General features: G+C 36.7%; 1 non-coding gene across 1 annotated transcript; it reads left to right on the top strand.

The window, feature by feature from the left end:
* The first annotated feature begins 11,007 nt into the window (after window positions 1-11,007).
* LOC125618203 lies at window positions 11,008-11,114 on the top strand. The gene has a single exon (XR_007349461.1). It is a non-coding gene; the product is annotated as a U6 spliceosomal RNA (small nuclear RNA).
* The last annotated feature ends 11,159 nt before the right edge of the window (window positions 11,115-22,273 follow it).

Raw genomic sequence — 22,273 nt, 5'->3', positions numbered from 1 at the left:
TCTACAGAAGGGCATCTAGATTGGTGCCACAATTTAGCTATTGTGTTGATAACTAGCTTCTAACTAATAAAATATGATAGAGATGATGGGACATTGCTGCCAAAAATAGGTTGCAAAAAAGACTATGACTTTTGTCTTGGGCACTTTTTTCCCTCACACTCTTGTTTTTTGGCTGTGCACAAAGAGTGAAGAGATTCTCAGTTAGAAGATTGAAGCAGGAGGCATCACTATATCATACCTTAAACTATACTACAGAAGAATAGTAACAAAAATGGCATTGTATTGGTACCAAAACAGACATGTAGACCAATGGTACAGAATAGAAGACACACAGACAAACCTACATAAATACGGTTATATTATACTAGACAAAGGAGCCTATTCAACAAATGGTGCTGGGAAAACTGGAAATCCATATGTAGCAAAATGAAATTAAACCTCTGTCACCTTGCACAAAAATCAACTGAAAGTGTATCAAAGATTTAGAACTAGAACAGAGAGTCTACACCTAACAGAAGAAAAAGTAGGCCCAAATCTTCATCATGTTGTCTTAGGACCTGACTTCCTTAACAACACTCCTAAAGCGCAAGAAATAAAATAAAGAATCAGTAAATGGGATGGATTCAAACTAAAAAGCCTCTTCTTAGCAACGGAAGCAATCAATAATGTGCTGAGAGAGCCTATAGAATGGGAGAAAATATTTACCACATATACCTCAGATAGAACACTAATCTCCAGGATATATAAAGAACTCACAAAACTTAACACTATAAAAACAAATAACCCAATCAATAAATGGGCTAAGTACTGAACAGACACTTCACAGAAGAAGAAATATAATTGATCAACAAATATATGAAAAAAAGTTCATCATCTCTAGCAATTAGAGAAATGCAAATCAAAACTAAGATTTCATCTCACTCCAGTTAGAATGGCAATTATCAAGAATGCAAGCAATAATAAGTGTTGGTAAAGAGGTCAGAAAAAAGATGCACTCATACATTGCTGGTGGGACTGTAAATTGGTGCAACCACTATGGAAAGCAGTATGGAGATACCTCAGAAAACTTGGAATAGAACCATCATTTGACCCAGCTATCCCACTCCTCAGTTTATATCCAAAGGACTTAAAATCAGTATACTACAATGACATAGCCATATCCATTCATAATAGCTGAACTATAGAACCAACCTAGATGTCCTTCAATAGATGAATGGATAAAGAAATTGTGGCATATATACACAATGGAATATTACTCAGCCTTAAAGAAAAATGAAATTATGGCATTTGCAGGTAAATGGATAGAATTAGAAAATATCATGCTAAGTGAAATAAGCCAATCCCCCAAAACTGAAAATCCAATGTTTTCTTTGATAAGCAGATGTTGATCCATAGTGGGACAGGGGCGGGGGAGGGTAGGGGAAAATGAAGAAACTTTGGATTGTGTGGAGGGGAGTGAGGGAAAGGATGGGGCTCTGGGGATGGGAAGGACAGTAGAATGAGACAGACATTATTACTCTATGTACATGTATGATTACAGTACTGGAGTGACTATGCACCACGTATAGCCAGAGGAATGAGAAGTTGTACTCCATTTGTGTACAATATGTCCAAATGCATTCTACTGTCATGTATAACTAATTAGAACAAATTTTAAAAAAAGTTAAGAGAGCAGACCTGAGGCTGCTATCTCTAAAAAGGCCAACTAGTAAGATTAGCTCTTGGCTGGCATCTGCAACTTACCTGGTAAATAGTTCCCTACACTAATACCAAACTTCCCTAAACAATAAGGGAGACTCTGTTTGTGCAAACGATAGGGTTTACGCTGAATATCTACTTTCATCCTGGAGTCTGGAATTTTGGTATGTGCTTGGCAGAGGGTTCTGTTGTAACCAGCGGGGGTGTGGATGTGGGGATCTTTTTTTTTTTTGAAGAGAGAATTTTTTAATATTTATTTTTCAGTTTTCGGTGGACACAACATCTTTATTTTATTTTTATGTGGTGCTGAGGATTGAACCCAGCGCCCCGCGCATGCCAGGCGAGCGTGGTACTGCTTGAGCCACATCCCCAGCCCCAGATGTGGGAATCTTGAATGCACTTGTTCTGATGAAGCAAGCTGCCATGGGCTGTTCTATGCAGCAGTTCATGTGGCGAGGAACCAAGGGGTGCCTCTGGCCTCAGGGAGAAACTGAAGCCCATATGGAAACAAGGTCCATGCGATTGAGCTCAGGAGTGAATGTTGCCCTGCTGAGACTTTGTCTGGGATGCCAGTCAAACCAAATGTCTTGACTGCTGTCTAGTGAAAGGCCCCAAGCCCGAGTCCCCACCTAAATGGGGCTCCTGGCCTACAAAAAACTGTGAGATAATAAATGTCTGTTGTTTTTAGCCTCTAAATTTTGAGATACATTGTTATACAGCAATGGACAAAACATGGCTAGAATATAGGAAGCAAAGAGAATGTGATGGGTGATGAGTTTAAAATGGTTGGACAGGACCCAAATCATATCCAGCCTTAAAGCTTATGATAAGGATTTGGGATTCTATTTCAGTGGAAAACTTGGAGCAAGAAAATCAAATCAACACATTTTCTCCTTTAGGACAGAGGTTTTCAACATTGGCTGCATTTTAGAATCACCAAGGGAGCTTTTTAAAAATACCTATGCCAGGCCCCACATTCAGAGACTCTGGTTCAATTGGCCCTGGGAGAGTCTCCAGTATTGTTATTTTTTAAAAGCTCCTCAGGTAATTCTGATGGGCAGCTTAGGCAGAGAACCAGATGTGCCTTGGGGCAGCAAACCTGTATGGGAAGCCAGTGGATTGCTTGCTGAATATGGAGGCAGAGCAAAGGAAGTGAGAGCTGAATATTTTTTGTCATGAATTGTTATATTGAATTAGGCAGACCTGATATATCCAGGATGGCATCCTCTCTTCTGATCAGTGTGGAGAAATAGCTGAAATTGCTAACCTCTGGGTTTTCCCTGTCCATGACGATTCTCATTCATTTGTTCTTTTCACACATACACATCACTATGGAATAGGTGTCAATCATTGCAAATGTAAATCTTTGGCCTTAAAAATTCTTTTGATAAATTCCAATTAGTAACAAGAAGTCTTTCATCCTGCATTTCCAAAAAGGAGGACAAAATTAATTCTTTTTTTTTTAAGTGAGGAGTGAACCCAAGGGCAATTAACCATTAAGCCACGTCCCCAGCCCCCCACCCTTTTTTTAAGGTACTAGGGATTGAACTCAGGGACACTCAACCACTGAGCCACATCCCCTGCCCTATTTTATATTTTTTATTTAGAGACAGGGTCTCACTGAGTCGCTTAGTGCATCGTCATTGCTGAGGCTGGCTTTGAACTCATGATCCTTCTGTCTCAGCTTCCCGAGCCAGTGGGATTACAGGTGAGTGCCACTGAGTCTGGCCTTTTTAAATTTTTTTTTTTCTATTTTGAGTCAGGGTCTCACTGAGTTGCTTAGGGCCTCACTAAGTTGTTGAGCCTGGCTTTGAACTCTCGATCCCCCTGCTTCAGCCTCCTGAGCTGCTGGGATTATAGGCCTGCACCACCACACCTGACCTTCAAAATTAATTCTTCAAGCTATTTAGCTCTGTTCTAAAAAGAGTGAATCTAATAATCTATATTACATGAATATATAATCAATACGTGAACATAGAGAGCAAATTAGAAGACGTGTCAAATGCTTCAACAAATCTCAGTTCCTCAAAACTTCATCCCTCATAATGAAAAGCACAGACATTAGAAAGCACAAAACAAAACAAAACAAAAACTTTCATGGGACTACAAAAATTTTGGATATTTATGTTTATTTTATTTCCCATTCATTATACTTTATAGTTTTAGCTAATGAATTTTTTCTGAATCTTAGATATTTTTATTATTTTTTAGTTTTTGGAGGACACAATATCTTTATTTGTTTATATGTGGTGCTGAGGATCGAACCCAGTGCCTCATTCATGCCAGGCGAGCGCTATACCACTGATCCACAACCCCAGCCCCTGAATCTTAGATTTTGTATAGCAAACTAAAAGTTTTCAGTGAAATGTAATTAAAAATTTTAATGAAATTCATTTCAGTTGAAATGTGAATTTAAGCATCTTGATTTATGATGCTTTATATTAAAAATAAAACATTTAGAGGTAAACACTAAAATGAATCTTCATTCATCCAATAAAATATTAAGTGATTCATGCCAGGTGCTGGTCTAGGTGTTAGGAATATAGCAGCAAATAATTTATACAAGATCTCTATTTATGGAGCTTTCATTGTAGTGGGGAGCAGGAGTGTCAGATAAGAAATAAATGTCAGGTAGTAATAAGTGCTATTATTATAAAACAAGATGATGGGTTTTGAATAGATAGGGTAAAGGATGGTCACTTTCATTTGGTTAAATAGTCTGTCAGATACCAGATTTATGTCAGAAGACTGACTCACAGGATTGTAACTATTTATTAATTGCCTATTTTTAATATTTAAGAGATTTGTATAAATGTCCAGATTTTTATCTTCTCTTAAAAAATCTAATCATTACATAGGATAGATATTTCTATATGATGACAGTTGTCCTTTCAAAGGGGCAAGCCCTTCCCTTTTCTTCATAATCCCTCTTTTCCTCTCAGAGCATCTTCTGTCATTTACAATACCTTTTTGGCTTTTGAATTTAGAAGACTTCTTGATCCCTGGGCTACTAAAAATGTGGACCAAAATACAGTATGGAGTGGGATCTAAGGCATCTAGGAAGCCGTGAGCTGAGGAGCAGTGGGAACGCCTGAGTAGACATTGTGATCACTTTTGTTTTGTCCCAATATGGGCCTGAAATGGCTAACAGAGGGCCTTGTTTAAAAAGTGTGCAGAATGAACCAGAGATGTTTTTTGTTGCTGTGTTTCTTTTTGTTTGCTTGCTTACCAGAGAGTTAAGTATGACAGAGAAAAAAACTGACCCGTGGTCAGGTTCTGCGGCTATGTAGCTATATCGTTTTACACGGGCACATGTTTTTACATGATTGCATGTTTTTCTAAAATTTGCCAATGTAAGATATTTTAACCACCATTTCTTTCCGCCCAGATTTCCCATCATTAGATTTGTTCACAAAGTCAGGTGACATTGGAATGGCCATGGGCATTTTTAGAATTTACCTAAGGAAAGTTGAGCTGAGAATGTCAATTTCACTGCAAATTGGAAAGTCTTTTTAATTATTTCAATAAATTATAGACTGCTAATTTGGTTACATAGAAGTTCCCTTGCTTACCTGTAAGAGATACATCCTAAGACCTCCATCCAGTGGGTGCCTGAAACTTTGGATAGTACCAAACACTGTATATAACATGGCCCTACAGTGTTGCAACATAGTACTGGAGGTGATGTGTTCTACCATTTGTTATACCTTATAGCCTCCTTTGTTGTTAGAGTCTGTAAACAAGTCTGAATGGCGCCTGGCATTTTGCCAGAGGGAGTGGTTTATGAAGTAACGCCAGCGAGCCATTAAGTGTGGAGATTCCTTATTGGTTGACTGCTGTATCTAGTTTATGTTAATTAGATAAGCTGTGTGGAATGTATAAATACCTCTGTTGTCCTACAATAAACGGCTCCCACTCCTGCTGTATCAATGCACACAAGTTGCTCTGTACACAAGTTGCTCATCACCCCCCGGTTATTTTGCTGCAGCCGGACTGCGGCACTTTGTGTCACTAATTTTGTGTTTTGTGCCATTAATAAGTAAAATAAGAGTTATTTAGACACAAGCACTGCAATACCATGATAGTGGTCTGATAACTGAGAGGTCAGCTAAGTTACTTGTGGGTGGGTAGCACACACAGCATAGACAAAGGGAGAAAGGGATGACTCACATCCAGGAAAGATGGAGCATGATGGTACTACTCAGAATGGCACACAGTCTAAAGCTTAAGAATTGTTTGTTTCTGGAACTTTCCATTTAATATTATTTTGGACCACAATTGACTGCAGGTGACTGAAACCATATGAAGCAAAACTGTGGGTAAGAGAGTACTATGAAGGGACCATGACTAGGAGAGGAATATGAAGGGCATATTCTTTGGTCAGCTTTAAATTTATTTACTAAAGAACTGAGACCACTCTGATAAAAAAATCAGTGGGCTTGTATTCTTGATCATTTCCATTTTGACTGGAGGGAGATGAAATCTCAGTGTAGTTTTTAATTTGCATTTCTCTAACTGCTACAAGTGTTGAATATTTTTTCATTTATTTTTGTTGAAGAATTGTATTTCTTCTTCTGTGAAGTGCCTGTTCATTTCCTTTGTCCATTTATTATTTGGGCTATTTGTTTTTTTTTATGTTACGTTTTTTGAGTTCTTTATATATCCTAGAGATTGATGCTATATCTGAGGTGCAGGTGGCAAAGATTTTCTCCCATTCTGCAGGCTCTCTCTTCACATTCTTGATTGTTTCCTTTGCTCTAAGAAGATTTTTAATTTGATTCCATCTTATTTATTTATTTTTTATTTTACTTCTTGTGCTTTAGGAGTCTTGTTAAGGAAGTCAGTTCATAAGCCAACATGATAAAGATTTGGGCCTACTTTTTCTTCTCATAAGCACAAGGGTCCCTGGTCTAATGCCTAAGTCCTTAATCTACTCTGAGTTGAGTTTTGTGCAGGGTGAGAGATAGGGGTTTAGTTTCATTTTGCTATATATGAATTTTCAGTTTTCCCAGCACCATTTGTTGAACAGGCTATCTTTTCTCCAATATATGTTTATGGCATCTTTGCCTTGTATGAGATAACTGTATTTATGTAGGTCTACCTCTGGGTCTTATATTCTGTTCCATTGGTATTTATGTCTGTTTTGGTGCCAGATACCATTTTTGTACTATAGGTCTGTTGTATAATTTTAAGAATGGCATTGTGATGCCTCCTACTTCTCTTTCTTTACTAAGGATTGCTTTAGCTATTCTGGGTCTCTTATTTTTCCAAATGAATTTCATGACTGCTTTCCTATTTCTATGAAGAATGTCATTGGGGAAAAAGATGCACTCATACATTGCTGGTGGGACTGAAATTGGTGTAAATGCTCTCTCTGGAAAGCAATATGGAGATTCCTCAGAAAACTTGGAATAGAACCACCATTTAACCCAGTTATTCCACTCCTAGGTTTATACCCAGGGAATTCAAAATCAGCATACTACAGTGACACAGCCACATCAATGTTTATAGCAACTCAATTCACAATAGCTAATCTATAGAACCAACCTAGGGGTCCTTCAACAGATGAATGGATAAAGAAATTGTGATATATATGTATATATATGTATATATATATGTATATATATATACATATATATATATACACACACACACACTGGAATATTAATCAATCATAAAAAAGAATGAAACTATGGCATTTGTCAGTGAGTGGATGGAACTGGACAATATCATGCTAAGTGAAGTAAGCCAATGTCAAAACACCAAAGGCTGAATGTTTTCTCTGATATATGGATGCTAACTCAGGGAGGAATAGGGAAAAATAGAAGTACTTTGGATTAGATAAAGGAGAATGAAGGGAAGAGAGGGAGAATGGGAATAGGAAAAATAGTAGAATGAATTGGACATTACTATCCTATGCGCATATATGATTACACAACCAATGTAATTCTACACTATGTACAACCAGAAGAGTGAGAACTTATACTCCATATATGTATAATATGTCAAAATACATTCTACTATCATGTATAACTAATAAGAACAAATAAAAAATATTAAAAATCAATGGACTATGAATCAAAAGGGATAAAAAACAACAATATAATTGATGGAAATAATTCTCACATCCAGAGGCAAATGGTATCAAAATGTTTTCAAAAGTATAACAAAAGGAGTAACTCAAAAAGAGGAAGAAACAAGGCTCTTGGATTGTTTGACAGTTCATCTAGTAAAGATGAGTAGATCACATGATAAAATATTTGAATTTCTCACCAATTTGACATATGTGTGGTTGATAATGTACTGCCTTTTCTATAACTGCATTTTGAAAAATGGATCAGAGCCCTGCAAATGATTTTCCTTTGCCAGTTGGTACTGAAACCTCATGATGAGAAGGTGCTGGGAAGACACTGCAGGGGGAAAAGATGAGCTCACTGGCTCTGATGTGCTGAGACAGTTGCTGTAGCACAGAGGACTTCCACATGCAGCATCTCCAGATCAGATTCCTGCAGATATAAGGTTTCCTGGGCGTGGTCCCTGCAGTGCCAGCAGCTTCTCCAGTGCCTGGCATTTGCAATGCACAACAGCCTGCAGCTCCCTCTGGTAAGCTCCTAGGACCACTCTGCAAAGGAGTGTCTTGAATGAGACACCTCCCCAGACCAGCTTTCACCAACACTGAACAGGGCAAAGTTCCAGCAAGTTCTACCAGTGAGCAGCCCAGCAACTTCCCTGCCATTCAGCACTCACAGTCACACCCTCCAACAATGTCTGTGTCTCAGTCTTGGTTGTGCAAATCTCAGCTCCGAGATAATGTAGTTTTTTTGTTTTGTTTTGTTTGTTTTGATTAAGCTTTGCCTATTGAATTACTGTGTGGTTTTATCTCCTCATTGTACCCAGGCTGGTACAATATGAAATACCAATACCTATAAAAATAACACAAAAATTATTATTCAAAAGTTGTTCTACACAACTACAACGAGAACATCAATTACTGTCTGGTTACTTTAAGTTAGTTTCTGTTCTAGAAAACTTAAATGCCCTGAGAAGCTTATAGCACAGATGTGAAAGAAACTCAAGAGGTTTTTCCAAATTTGACAATGATCTTAAAAATTAACATGACTTTACTAATAATAATTATAAAACTGAAAGAAGCTTTTCTAAGCCAATAAAACACTTAGCTCAACTATGCTGGAGGAAAGATCAAATTATTTTTTGATTATCTTCAATTAGAAAATAATTACAAAATTATAGTGAAGAGGTAATTAAAGAGTACAGCCAAAAAAGGTAGGAAAAATGAACAGAGGTGTGTCAAGCAATTGATTCATAATAATATTCTGATAATTTTTGAACTTTATAACATTTGTGGTATTCATGAGCTTTTAAAAAATTTGTGATTTCCTTTCTCATCTAATGTTTTATTCATCATTATGTATTCTCTTTTTAAAAGAGATCCATCAATTGTATAAGTTCCTACACAATCCTGGATCTGGCCCAAGTAGCTCTTTTGACCTGTGTTTGTACTCAGGAAGTTTGTTTGGATCACAGTTTCCACCAGGAGATGCTTGTCCGCCTCCCTTGAGAGAGAAAGAGATTTTTCTGAAAAAGCAATTTGTGCCTGTGAATGGTATAGACCAGGAGAAAAAATGTTAATCACGAGTTTTGATGAATTTCAGTCTCCAAATACTAAGATTCCAATAACTTATTCTCTGCAAATATATCCTCACAAATATGCAGGAGAGGGGAAAAGTAACCCCCCAACCCCAAGATATTGGGGCAATTCAGCTTCTGCCACAGTGTTCAGTATACAGAAAGCAGGGCTGTGGGCTGGGGTTGTGGCTCAGTGGTAGAGCATTCGCTTAGCATATGCGAGGCCCTGGGTTCGATCCTCAGCACCACATAAAAAATAAATAAGATAAAGGTACTGTGTCCAACTACAACTAAAAAATAAATATTAAAAAATTAAAAAAAGAAAGAAAGCAGGGCTGTGCTGGGCTATGTGTGCCATGTGACATCATGTTGAGATAGCCTACCTCCACCCAGAGATCAGAGCCACATTAATAGTTCTCACTACACACAAAGCCTTTTCTGGTACCTCATTATCAGAGAGACAAAGCCTTTATTTTCTCAATGAATAATAAAGCTGAAGATACAGATATACCCAGAAAGTATAATTTATTAATTGAAGTTCACTCCAAAATGATTGCAATTACATCCTTTCCAGGTCAGTTTCAACTGAGGAAAGGAAAAGGAGACAAAGACTGGAGAGCAACTTTAGAGAGAGAAGACTCCCTTTCCATGAAAGGAGAAATTGGAAAGGAATCATTTCTACATCCAAATGCTGCCTGAAGCCTGGTTGGAGAAGAAGACAGGAGAAAATTTTTAATAAGAAAAATATACATGAATGTATTCATAGTGGATAGAAATAGCCTTAAAATATGCAAAGAAAGAAGGAAACCCATCAGGAAACACTTACTGCCAGCCCTCCCAGAAACATGAGATGGAAAATTACAACAAGCTGACCACAAAGCTTCCCAGACTCCAAGGCGTGACTTTTTTGAGTTCTTTCATATTTAACAGTACGTCTGCTAATGTTCCAGGAGATCTCAATATAATCTTTAGTCCTATTTTTACTCATTGGGAGGTACGTTTGGATGCAATTTCTTTTGGGGAATGCACTTTTTTTTTCATTTTTGAGAAAAGACATATTTTAACACTGCTTACATATATGACAAATATTTTTATATAGTTGATAGATCTCTCTGGGAAAATATCTCATGCTGAAATAGCAAATAAATATCTTTCATTTCTGTAATTATAGAAAGATTCTAGGTCATGTGTTTCTTCTAGCAATACTATTTTTTGAGAGAAAGTTGTATATGTGTGATAAAGACAGAAGGGCCATTACATTTATAATAAATTTTGTCTACTTGTGAATATCATTTAACAGGGAGAAAGCATTGTATTAATCATTCAGTTTAAGCTTAAGGAAATTAAGGCCCACAAAAGTTAAAATATTTAGCAGTTGGTAACAAGGATGAAACCAGAATGTAAATTAATTGATTCCTAGTCCAAGGATTTTTTCAGCACACCAAGTTGCATCTTATAACATAACTCTATGAGAACACTCAGCAAATACTTCTTGAATGAATGGCCAATGAGTAAACATTAAAAGTGGGTGGCTAGGCAGTTTTTATCAGCTTGGCAATGCTCACCACCCTATTTTATAATCACCAGGGAACAGCTTAAAAATACAGATTCCTGTGCCTGGAGGAGAGGATCTAAGAACCTGTATTTTAAAAAAAGATTCTCGTGATAGCTTTGGCAGCACATATACTAAAATTGGAACGATACAGAGAAGATTAGCATGGCCCCTGCACAAGGATGACATGCAAATTCGTGAAGCGTTCCATATTTTTTAAAAAGGAAAAACAAAACAAGCTTCTCAGGGGATTCTAATACACAGCTGTGTATAAAATGCTGAGTTCCAAGAGGTTATCTTACAGAGGAAGCTGACATGGGCAGCATTTTTCACATCAAAGGGCATCTCTTAACTCAAGGTGCTCTTCCTGGCAGGGCTGGCAAAGTTGGCTCCTTGCAACTTCTTACTTCATTCCTTACTCCTTTCAAGACGTTCAGATTCCCTCTAAAATTTTTCTAGATAGCAATGAGGTGGCAGGCTGTCATCATTTTAGGTCTCTAATAACATAAGTGGGATAAACTCCTTACTGGGGCTGGAAAGCAGGAGAGTTGGAGGGTATTCAAGGGATGTTATTTATGCTTACAGAGAGTAGTCATAGGAATTGAAGGATAGCAACAGTTTAAATTTAAAAAAAAAAAAAAGAATTTCAACAATTCAGCTACAACTTATAAAATTTTTTGGAAAGACTGTTGGGCTACAAGGAGCATCTGTGTTTAGGATGAGTCATTATATGGAACTCACACTACTATTGACCATGAACATGGAAATAGCTTTGTTATTTATCAGAATGTTTTGCTAGAGTCACATTTTATTAGTTCTGAAAATAAGTTGTAGAAACTGACATAATTTTCTCTGTAGGTTTTCTATTAAATTAATTGCAAAAAAAACAGTTTGGAAGGATAAACTAACATATTTTATAATATATAAGGATGAATATTCAGAAATGTATTGAAAAATACAAACCTTTAACAAGCAGTTCATAAAAGATAACTATAAAAAGAACAGTATTTCTGCTAATGCATAGACTGTTTCTTAACTGACATTGGACATATTAATAGATTATGAGAAAGGCCAAGTCCATTCCAGTTGACCATGGCCCATATAGATTAGCATATATCCCCCTGCCTGGGGATACGGTGATCCACTTGTCTTGCTGCCACCAAAGACATGCTGCTGTTCATAAGTCCCTGACAAATTGCATTTTGTACAATCCTCTATCTGTCTCTTTCTTTGGTCCCACAGCACTTTCCATCTTTGATGACTTGTACTCAGACACTAAGACTGGGTTTTTCTGGAACTGTCAGTATTGTATCCATAATAGTCAACTTTTGATTAACTTGGAAAGGGTTGAGTTTTGTGGAGTTCTTCCTCTTGAGTATGTTCAGTAATGATTTGTCTGGCTACAGTAAATGGTTATGGATGAAGTTCAAGGGCTTTATTCCCCATATGCTTTCAAGCCCTGGTGGGTGAATGTACAGGTTGTGCCTTGCATAAGTGCACTGGGCCTAACATGATGCACGTGGAGGCTGGCATTGAGCGTGTGCTCTGGTCATCAAGCTCTATGCCCTGAAAAGGGTTGAAATGGTTGAGAGAAAGGGAGGCAATGCCTCTTTGTAGTCCTGTATTTGTTTTCAGTTTAGTGCAGCAAGATTCTTTTAGTCCCTTGTGTAGAATTAACTAGTTTAAGGACCAGATCACCACAGTGAAAAAACAAGACATCGAAGGAACTGAGAAACAGTTTCTGCTGGCAAACATAATACCCACCCCAAAAATACCTCTTGTCATTTTTATTCTTTACTGATTCAAATTAGACATCAAAGCATTCATATTGGGTAAAACCTAAATTCACATAATGAGGTGGAAAAATAATCAAAATCCAGGTTTTAATTATGGAAATCATACAGGAGTAAAATGTTATGAAGGTGATGAGTATGGAAAAACCTTCTCTTCTATTTTTATGTGACACCAGAGTGTTCATGCTGGAAAGAAGAGAGGAGCCTGCCCTAGATGTGGTTAAGTCCTTCAGTTGCTAGCCAAATATCTTTGATCACCAGAGAATTCATGCTCAGTTAAACATGCAGCCCTGCAATAAATATGAAATATGATAATTCAGTGGAATAGAAGATTTTCATATGGGTTCAAGATTCTTTGGTAAATTTTCAATTAAGAGCAAAACTCATCTTTTTCTAATTATATTTTGATTTTACTCAGCAAAATGCTACTCAATAATGGTTTTTGCTCTAAGTGTTGAAGACAGATGGAAACCACTTGCCAACTCAAAGATTTTTGTTTTTTTGGAAATATCTGCTCCCCAAAGAAAATCCTTTACCTTTCCTTATGCTGTTTTCTATGCCTAGAAATCTTTCTTCATCTCAAGTTAACATCTTCTTTTTTTTTAAGAGAGAGTGAGAGAGAGAGAGGGAGATAATTTTTTAATATTTATTTTTTTTAGTTTTCGGCGGACACAACATCTTTGTTTGCATTTGGTGTTGAGGATCGAACCCGGGCCGCATGCATGCCAAGCGAGCGCGCTACCGCTTGAGCCACATCCCCAGCCCTCAAGTTAACATCTTAAATGTCAATTCCATTGTCCATCTGTCTTTGACTTTTCTAAGAAAAGTTAGTCACTCTCTCTGGTTCCACCTTTATGCTTTATTCATAAATGTACTCCAAGTCTTGGCACGATAAAGGTTTGTTTATGACTTGTGAGGCCACTGGATTATGAATTTTTGTTGTTTTAGTGTTGTTGTATGAATGGATTTTTTGGCAATGCTAAAAGCAAATGAAGTTTTTATGTGGTTTGATATTTTCAGAAATATTTGTGGCTAAAATTTTTAAAAAAGAATGTAAAGTAGTATTTTTTTATTGTTCTCATGCAATATATAAAACACCACCATGAAAGAATGAGATGTGGTTTCTTTCCCTAAAAATAGTAAGGGAGATAAAGTATATAAATAAGTAACCACAAGGTAAGGCAGGAAGTGTTTTAAGTCCACCAAGAGAAATGCAGACAAAGTGCTAGGGAAGGACAAAAGGGAAGATACTGCTTCCTGCTTTGGGGTGTAGTCAGGGCATCCAAGAGAGGATCTTGGCTTATTGTTAAGTGTGTCCATTTTTCAGCTTTTTATTATAATTAGGGGAATATAAAGTTAAATGTATGTTGCAACAGGAAAGTATTTTGGAGAAGATAAAGAGATATTCCTGAAAATTGAAGTTAAAAAAAAATCTAATGAGTTTTCTAGAAAGATATCATCATTCCTACCTTGTTAGCACCTAATCATCTTCATTAATTTGTATATCACTGCAAGTGAAATGGCATTTTGTGTGTGTGTGTGTGTGTGTGTATCAGTCCAAATTGGGGTATAAACTTTCTTTTTTTCTTAGAGTGACCTCAGACTTAAGTTGAAGGGCCAGATTTACTTATGGTTAAATCCAGCAGAAGAATATGGTTCTTTCTCCGCCCCCCCAGCTGGAATTATATTTTCCCACTTTTTTATTAGCACATTATAGTTGTACATACTGATGGGATTTGTTGTTACATATTTGTACATGCACAATATACAATATAACAATATAATTTGTCCAATATCACTCCCCAACACTTTTTCCTCTCTCTCTACACCTCTCACCCTTTGATTTTTTTTTTTTCCTCTACTGCTCTCCCTTTGATTTTTCATGAGATCTGCCATTTTTCTTTAACTTTTCCTCTTTAGCTTCTACATATGGGAGAAAGCTGTCCCTTCACCTTCTGAGTTTGACTTATTCCACTTAACATAATGGTCTCTTGTTCAATTTACCTTCCTGCAAATGCCATAATCACGGTTTTCTTTATGGATGAATAAAACTACATTTGTACATATATATTTTCTTTATCCATTTATCCATGGATACCTAGGCTGGACATCTAGGCTGGTTCCATAGTTTGGCTGTTGTGCTAATATAAATATGGGTATGCATGTAACATTGTAGTGTGATGACTTTAATTCTCCAGGATAAATACTGAGGAGTGGCATAGCTGGGTTATATGGTGGCTCCTTGCCCAGCCATCCTGATTCCCACAGTGGTTGTACTAATTTATGATCCCACCAATAGTGTAAACGTGTTCCTTGTTCTCCACATCATCTCCAGCATTTATTATTAGAACAATGGCAATACTTGGAAATAGGGCATAAGATTTTAGGCATCAGTAAACTAGATAAGCGTAACAAGATGGTAAACGTTTTGTCAGCTAAGGTTTAAGTGAGGTTTAAAAAAACATAAAAGCTTTACAAATTTCTGTAAGTTATCATTCCCTATTAGAGTTAAAAATAAAAGTGATGGAAAAAAATTATGGACAATATTGTCAAAGAATACCTACTTACTTTAATTTTCAAAAGATGAACATAAAATATCTTCTTTATCAGCAAACTAAATGTGAAAGTCTATTTGACCTAAATATAAATTTTACATAGGAAAGAAAGTAATGTCAATTTCAAATTAAAGTTCCAGTTTCCTTTTGAGAATGACATTGTGGGAAATGTCATGGATGAGATCAATCGTGGCAGAGACAAAATGACTGGGCATTTAGATGGACATTTTCAAGCCTCCCTTGCAATTAAATATGCTGGGTGACTGAATTCTAGTCAAATGAGGTGATGTATGCCACTTCTAGAACTGATCCATAAAAATTTTCCTATGCACTTACCCTTTCTCTGGTTGAATGTAAGTAAACACAACAACATTCAAAATCATGTGTTAAAGATGGAAGAACCACAAGATAGGCTAGGTCCATCTTAAAGGAGAGCCAGTTGCCATTAGGAACACTCATTGTGAACTTCATGTGTGCAAGAAATAAAATTTTCTGTTATTGTACATTTGAGTGTTAGTTATAGCAGCTTATGTTGCCTTAACTAATATAACAAGGATATGCAAATCTTCTCTTGGTAATAGTGACACACTTCAAATGAAGTTAACTTCAATGCTTCTCCCCAAAACCACTGCTATGTCCCACATTTATCCAAATGTACAATATAACCCATTCCCAAAATAATATAAGTTTTGGCTAAGAATCATATTTTATAGCGTAAAGTCTTGAATCTGTTTAGCCTGGGGTTAAATCTCAGCTCTTCAATAACCAATTGTATGGTCTTGGGCACTCTATTTAATTTCTTTATGTCTAAGCTTTCTTATCCATTAAATTAGGAAAATAACTTTAATTCACAATTTGTTGTAAAGATTAAAAGAGGAGATCTATGAAAAATTTCCTGAACAATATCCCCACAGAATATTTAATAATTCAGTATTTAATAACTTATTAAGATTTTTGTGAAAAAAAAAGCAAAAGTGTCCTAGCATTTATGCATTTTTCCCTCTGGGTACTCTTTTTCTCTGTATTTCTCTTTTAGAATTCTGCCCTGTTTAGATTGCATTGTACAGTCCAATAATTGCCTTAGAACTCCATGTGGCTAGTGCCATATATTAGGCTCAAAGGAGTCCACCCTTTCCTAGTGGTCTATGGGAAACAAGACATCCCTCCAGCTTCCTCCAATCCAGGCAAAGGGAAGAATCTTGATTCCTCCCAAGTGCCAAGAACCAGTGGAGCTTAGATACACATTCTAGAGAGGAATAATGAATTGCTGTCGTATCTTTGGGTAAGCACCTTTCTGGTTCAGGATTCTAAACTTTAGGTATCTTGCTGTTGTTTTCTACTTAGGAGACATGACTACTGTTCAAAAATAAGTCAGTTTAGCATGCCTATAATCCCAGTGGTTCTGGAGGCTGAGACAGTAGGATCGCAAGTTCAAAGCCAGTCTCCACAAAGTTGAGGCACTAAGCAACTCAGTGAGACCCTGTCTTTAAATAAAATACAAAAAGGGCTAAGGATGTGCCTCAGTAGTTGAGTGCCCTGAGTTTAATCCCTAGTACCAAAAATAAATAAATAAATAAGCCAGTTTCAGTCTTGATGATCTCAAGGGAGTTAGGCAAAATATACTACTTTAATTTAAAAAACAGTATACCAATTGAATACTGTGTGTCAGATACTGCTCAAAGAACTTTGATTATTGTTTATTGGTTGAGATAAATGCAAATATTTTCTCGCATTAATCCATAGCTTTTCTACTATTCTTTGTATATGTCACTACTATTGATCCAGGTATTCAAAATCCTGGAGCTATCCTAGATTCTTTATGTTTATCCAATTCATCAGCAAATCCTTTAGGTTCTAGTACAAAACATAATTCCATGTTTTCTTTCTATTGTTATGGTCACCACTTTCATTTAAGGTTCCATGGTTCTTGCATAAGCCTTGAACCTTCTCTGCTTTTCTGTTAGCCCACTAGAACATTTTTTTTTTTTTTTACCTATCAGGAAGAATGATCATGCTAAAATGTAAAACAAATCATATGCTATCACTCCCTTCCTCCTTTCCCTTTCAGTGACTTGCTGTGGGAGACATGGTGAATTGACATCAGGCATCCATTCTACTCTTCTAATGGGCTTTCTAATCTCGCAGGGAATAGAAAAATTTAAATTGGGAATTTAAAAGAGTCTGAAAATTTAACCAATACCACTTGGCATGGGTCTTATGTTTTACCAATTTGATGTTCATAAGACAGATTAGAAAGGTGGAAGTAGGTTGGAGACTGTATTCTGGCTGCCTTGACTATCACTGCAGGTAAGTGTGGTTGCAGAGACATTGAGTTGGTGCAGATGTTGAGACAGTTGTGGTACCAATGAGGGCTTCCTCTTCCCTGGGTCATGGCCATGGCATCTGTTCTTTAAATCACCAGTTTATTTGTAACCTCTTTATTGCCCATCTTCCTGATTGTGGCAGAGATAGAGCATTTTTGGTAGCCTACTTGGATGGTAGTGTTCTGGTCTCATTCCTGGAGGCCTGGTTTAAAGCTTGCTCTTACAGCACTTTCAATGATTTTATAAGCACCCAAATTTTGTGTATCAAATCTCTTTCTCATTAAATAACAAGAGGATTTTTTCTGCTTTCTGTGATAGAACGTTATCTGATATACTCCAAATAACACTTAGAATTAATCTAAAGTCCTTACTAAGGTCTATAAGCCCAGTATATTCTTACCATTGGCCACTCTATTAATTCTCTCTGACTCTGCTTAAGTCAAACTATGCTTTTGCATTTTTCTTCTCTCTTGAACACACTAAACTTGACTCTATTAGGGCTTTGGTACCAGTTATTCTTATTCCCCTGGATCTATGTTATGACTCATTTACTTTTTTTCATATCTTTGCTCCAATATCACTTCTTCAAGCGGTTCTTCTCTGACCACCTATCTAGCTTATGACTCTCTGCACTCTTGTCCTTTTGCCTTCCTTTATCCTTCTTCATCACACTTTATCATAGTAGATACCATGTTTGAAATGCAAGCTCTGTTTTGTTAATTGTTTTATCCCTGGAGGGTCAAACAATTTTGTGGCACACATATGTGCTCTTTAAAAATTTGTTGTTTTTATATATACGTGACAGTAGAGAGTATTTTGACATATTATATATACATGGAGTATAACTTATTCTAATTAGGATCCTATTCTACAGCAAGTGCTTTATAATTTTTTTTAATGAATTTCTATTTTAGAGATGGGAAGCCTGAGGCAAAAAATAATTAAATGCCTCTTTTAGTTCATACAGTGGTGGTAGAGCTGGACTAGGAACCCAAGCAGTCTGATCTGGGGCCATTTGCTCTTACATAGGACACAATTCTGCCTCCCCAGCCTAGCCAATATCCAATCAAGTGCTCATGATTTCTGTCAGCAGGAATCATGGAGGTGGGTGAACAGTTGATACAGCATGAAGATTGAAAAAGAAAAGAAATAAAAATGCTTCAGCCTTTGCCTGTCCAAGAGAGGGCTGTCCTGACCCATAAACACAACTGTCTGCCTGTGAAGCAGGCACATCCCTGTGGTGGAGACAGGTGGCAGAACGGAAAGAGAGATGGCTCAGTGCCCCCATCTGTGACAACATCCAAGTGGCTCCCCTGTTCTGACTGATTTTACAACCATCCATCCCTCTGCTTTCCAATCTCCAAATATGCATACTGCAATCCCTTCAAAATCACCCTCTCCCTGCCCAGAACCCTTCTCTATGTTGTTGTGGGTTTTCTTTTAATTTCATGGAGCTGGTTTTTACTATTCCCCCATTATCCTTATTTGTTTTTCCTTTTTCTTCCTTCTTTCTCTTTTTCCTTTCCATTCTCTTCTAATAGTTTAATAAGACCATTCCAGTGCTAATTTTCCACATTTAAACATATTAATTTAAATTCAGAAATAACAAAAAGTGTTGATTCATTAATATTTCCACTTTAGGTCACCAGAGAGGGAGGTTGATGAATTTGTATCATTGGCCTCTTTTGTCACCAGCTTAGGGTGGTCATCATTTTCTCTTAAGCCTTTAGTTCCCTGGGAGTCCCTATAGCCTAGGGGAATGAGCAGACCTGTGGAGTTAACCAAATCTTGGCTCAAACACTGCTCTACCTCTTCTTATTAGGGTATCTTTTGCCAAGTTTTTTTTTCCCCCTTTCTCTGTTTCCTTATTTGTAAAATTGGAACAATTAAAATCTTCCCTGCAGAGTTTTGTGAGGGTTAGGGATAATGTAATAGAGAATCTGGCACAAGTAATAGAACATTATAGAACTATGAAAGGAAAGCAGCATTTTCCCCTACATTAAAGCATAATAACATTAAGTGATTAGTCTCTGATTACACATGGAGTTAATTTGTACAATTCATTTTCTAAACATACTTGCTTTCTACTGGAGGTTGTATATACCATTAAGAAAAAATTTGTTCCAGTGCCTATGGCAAGATATTTTCCTTAAAATATAATGTAAATTATATTTCTATTTTAAAATTCTATTTTATCCAATTTTTGAATTTTTTAAAAAGCTAAGACATTCATAAAGATAAAATAAACTGTCTGAATTTAAATTTAATCATAGAATACTGTGCTAGTATAGTTCATTTATGTGTAGACTGATGACTTCACTGTTGTCTTCTCCCATGATGCACACAGATTTGTCAAAATACATTATATCAGGATCTATTCTGTTCTGATTTCAAAGACTTCAGTGTCTTCTATAAATAATTTATAATTGATAATATTCAATACTTATTAGGGTGCAAGGAAATAGACACTATTAGATATTTTGCTTGAAGTATCACCAATTGTCCTGAGAGCTTCTTGTCTTAAGGAAGTTCCATAGAAGTTCATACCCTTATTTTCAATAATTCCACTTATAGGAACCTCTTATAAGAAAATATTTAACATGTGATCAAGTACTTTTGAACAAGGGCATTTATTAAGCATCATTTTAAATTAGAAAAAAATTAAAACATCCTGAATGTTTAAAAAAATTAAATAAAATAAATATTAAAAATCTATTACAATAGTTTTGCAAAAAATCATTTGATGGCATTGGAACATGTGATAAAATTATAATTTAAAAAAAGCAGAACAATATAAACTAATATATATAACACAACATTATAAAATTTTGCATGAAATATGTACTAAAATATCATATTTATTTATTTATTTAAATATTTAGGTACTAAGCATTGAACCCAGGGGTGCTTTACCACTGAGCTACATTCCCAACCCTTTTTATTTTTTGAGACAGGGTCTCCCTTAAGTTGCTTGGAGCCTTACTAAATTGTTGAAGCTGGCCTCAAACTGGTGATCCTCTGGCCTCAGTCTCCTGAGTCACTAGGATTACAGGTGTGTACACTACACCCAGAACAATCCTAATTTTATAAATAAAACACCACATAAACAAAGAATGGGAGGAAATATAGGAAAATGTTAATGGTACTTATATCTGAATGGGAAGAGTTTTATTTTCTTCTCTGTAGTTTCATGTATTTTGTAACTTCCCTATAACAAAGATGTGTGTGTGTATGTGTGTGTGTGTGTGTGTGTGTTTTAACCAGGAATTCAACCTAGGGGCACTTAACCATGGAACCACATACTCAGTCTTTTTTTATATTTTATTAGAGACAAGGTCTTGCCGAGTTAGTTAGGGCCTCAGTAAGTTGCTGAGGCTGGGTTTGAATTTGTGAATCCTCCTGTCTCAGCCTTCTGAGTCTCTGGGATTACAGGTGTGAGCCACTGTACCCAGCAAATATGTTATTCTGACAATAGGAAAACCTTTTTAAAACAGAATAAAATAAATTGAAGAAATTTAATTTCACTCTGAATTATAGACTTTAAAGCCTCTAGAAGAAGGTTAGCACAGCCTACAAGCAATTGGTAAGCTATGTACAATTCCTGTGCTCACTGTAGTTGCTTCTCATCGATCTTTCTGTGGCTGTGGGGAAGTAGTTGGGTCTTACTTAATGTTATCAAGTCCGAGGCCAGGTGAGCCGGGTATGGCAGAGCACACCATAATGAATCCCAGCGACTTTGGAGGCTGAGGCAGCAGGATCATAAGTTCCAGGTCAGTCTTAGTAACTGAGTGAGACTCTGTTTGAAAATAAAAAGTAAAAAGGGCCAGGCACAGGAGGATTGCAAGGTCAAAGCCAACCTCAGCAAAGAGGATGCACTAAGCAACTCAGTTGAGACTCTGTCTCTAAATAAAATACAAAATAAGGCTGGGGATATGGCTCAGCGGTTTAGTGCCTCTGAGTTCAATCCCTGTTACCCCGCCCCCCCAAAAAAAGTGAAAAGGGCTGGGAATGAAGCTCACTGTTAGAGCAGCTCCTGGGTTCAATACCCAGTACTAAAAAAAAAAAAAAAAAAAAAAAAATGTCTGAGGCCAGGTGAAAAAGTCAAGAGTTCCTATGGAGTGAGTCCCAAGAGAACCTCTCCTGACCCTGCACACCCAATTGAACCATCTGCATTCATATCTTCCCCACTCCTCCCTTAGGTTCTCAATTTCCCTGAAATCCACTGTTGTAAGGTGACTGTACCAGGCACTGAAAACAGGAAGACATGGTTATTGCCCTCCTAGGGCTCTGGTGGGAGAAATTTTTAGATGAACTCAAAGTTAAAAGTAGAGCTCAGTTGCTAGTTTTTCCCAGATTTTCTGACTCTTAAATGATTTATGGTTTTTAATAATGATAACACTATTATTAAGCCTGAGGCCATCATATGTCAACTATATCAACTTTTCCCCAAACCCACTACTTTTCTATATCTATGCCTTCCTTCCTTCTTCCTTCCTATACTCCAGTCTCAGAGGAGTTCACTCACATTTATAAGTACTGTACATGAGCTCTGGAGGAACTTCTTGGCTTGGCCTCCTAGCCTTTCTGTAGACTTGCTTTTTTTAAAAAAAAAAATAATTCTGATCTGTAGATACTGTTTCAGGCTGCCATTCTCTCTTACCTGGACATGGCCTGCTAACTGCTCTCATCACTTTTGCCCTTGCC

The sequence above is a fragment of the Marmota marmota genome, unplaced genomic scaffold (assembly GCF_001458135.2).
Source record: "Marmota marmota marmota unplaced genomic scaffold, marMar, whole genome shotgun sequence".
In the NCBI taxonomy this organism is placed as follows: domain Eukaryota; kingdom Metazoa; phylum Chordata; class Mammalia; order Rodentia; family Sciuridae; genus Marmota; species Marmota marmota.
Note: the sequence above shows the minus strand (reverse complement) of the source record. Positions and strands in the feature narration are given on the sequence as shown.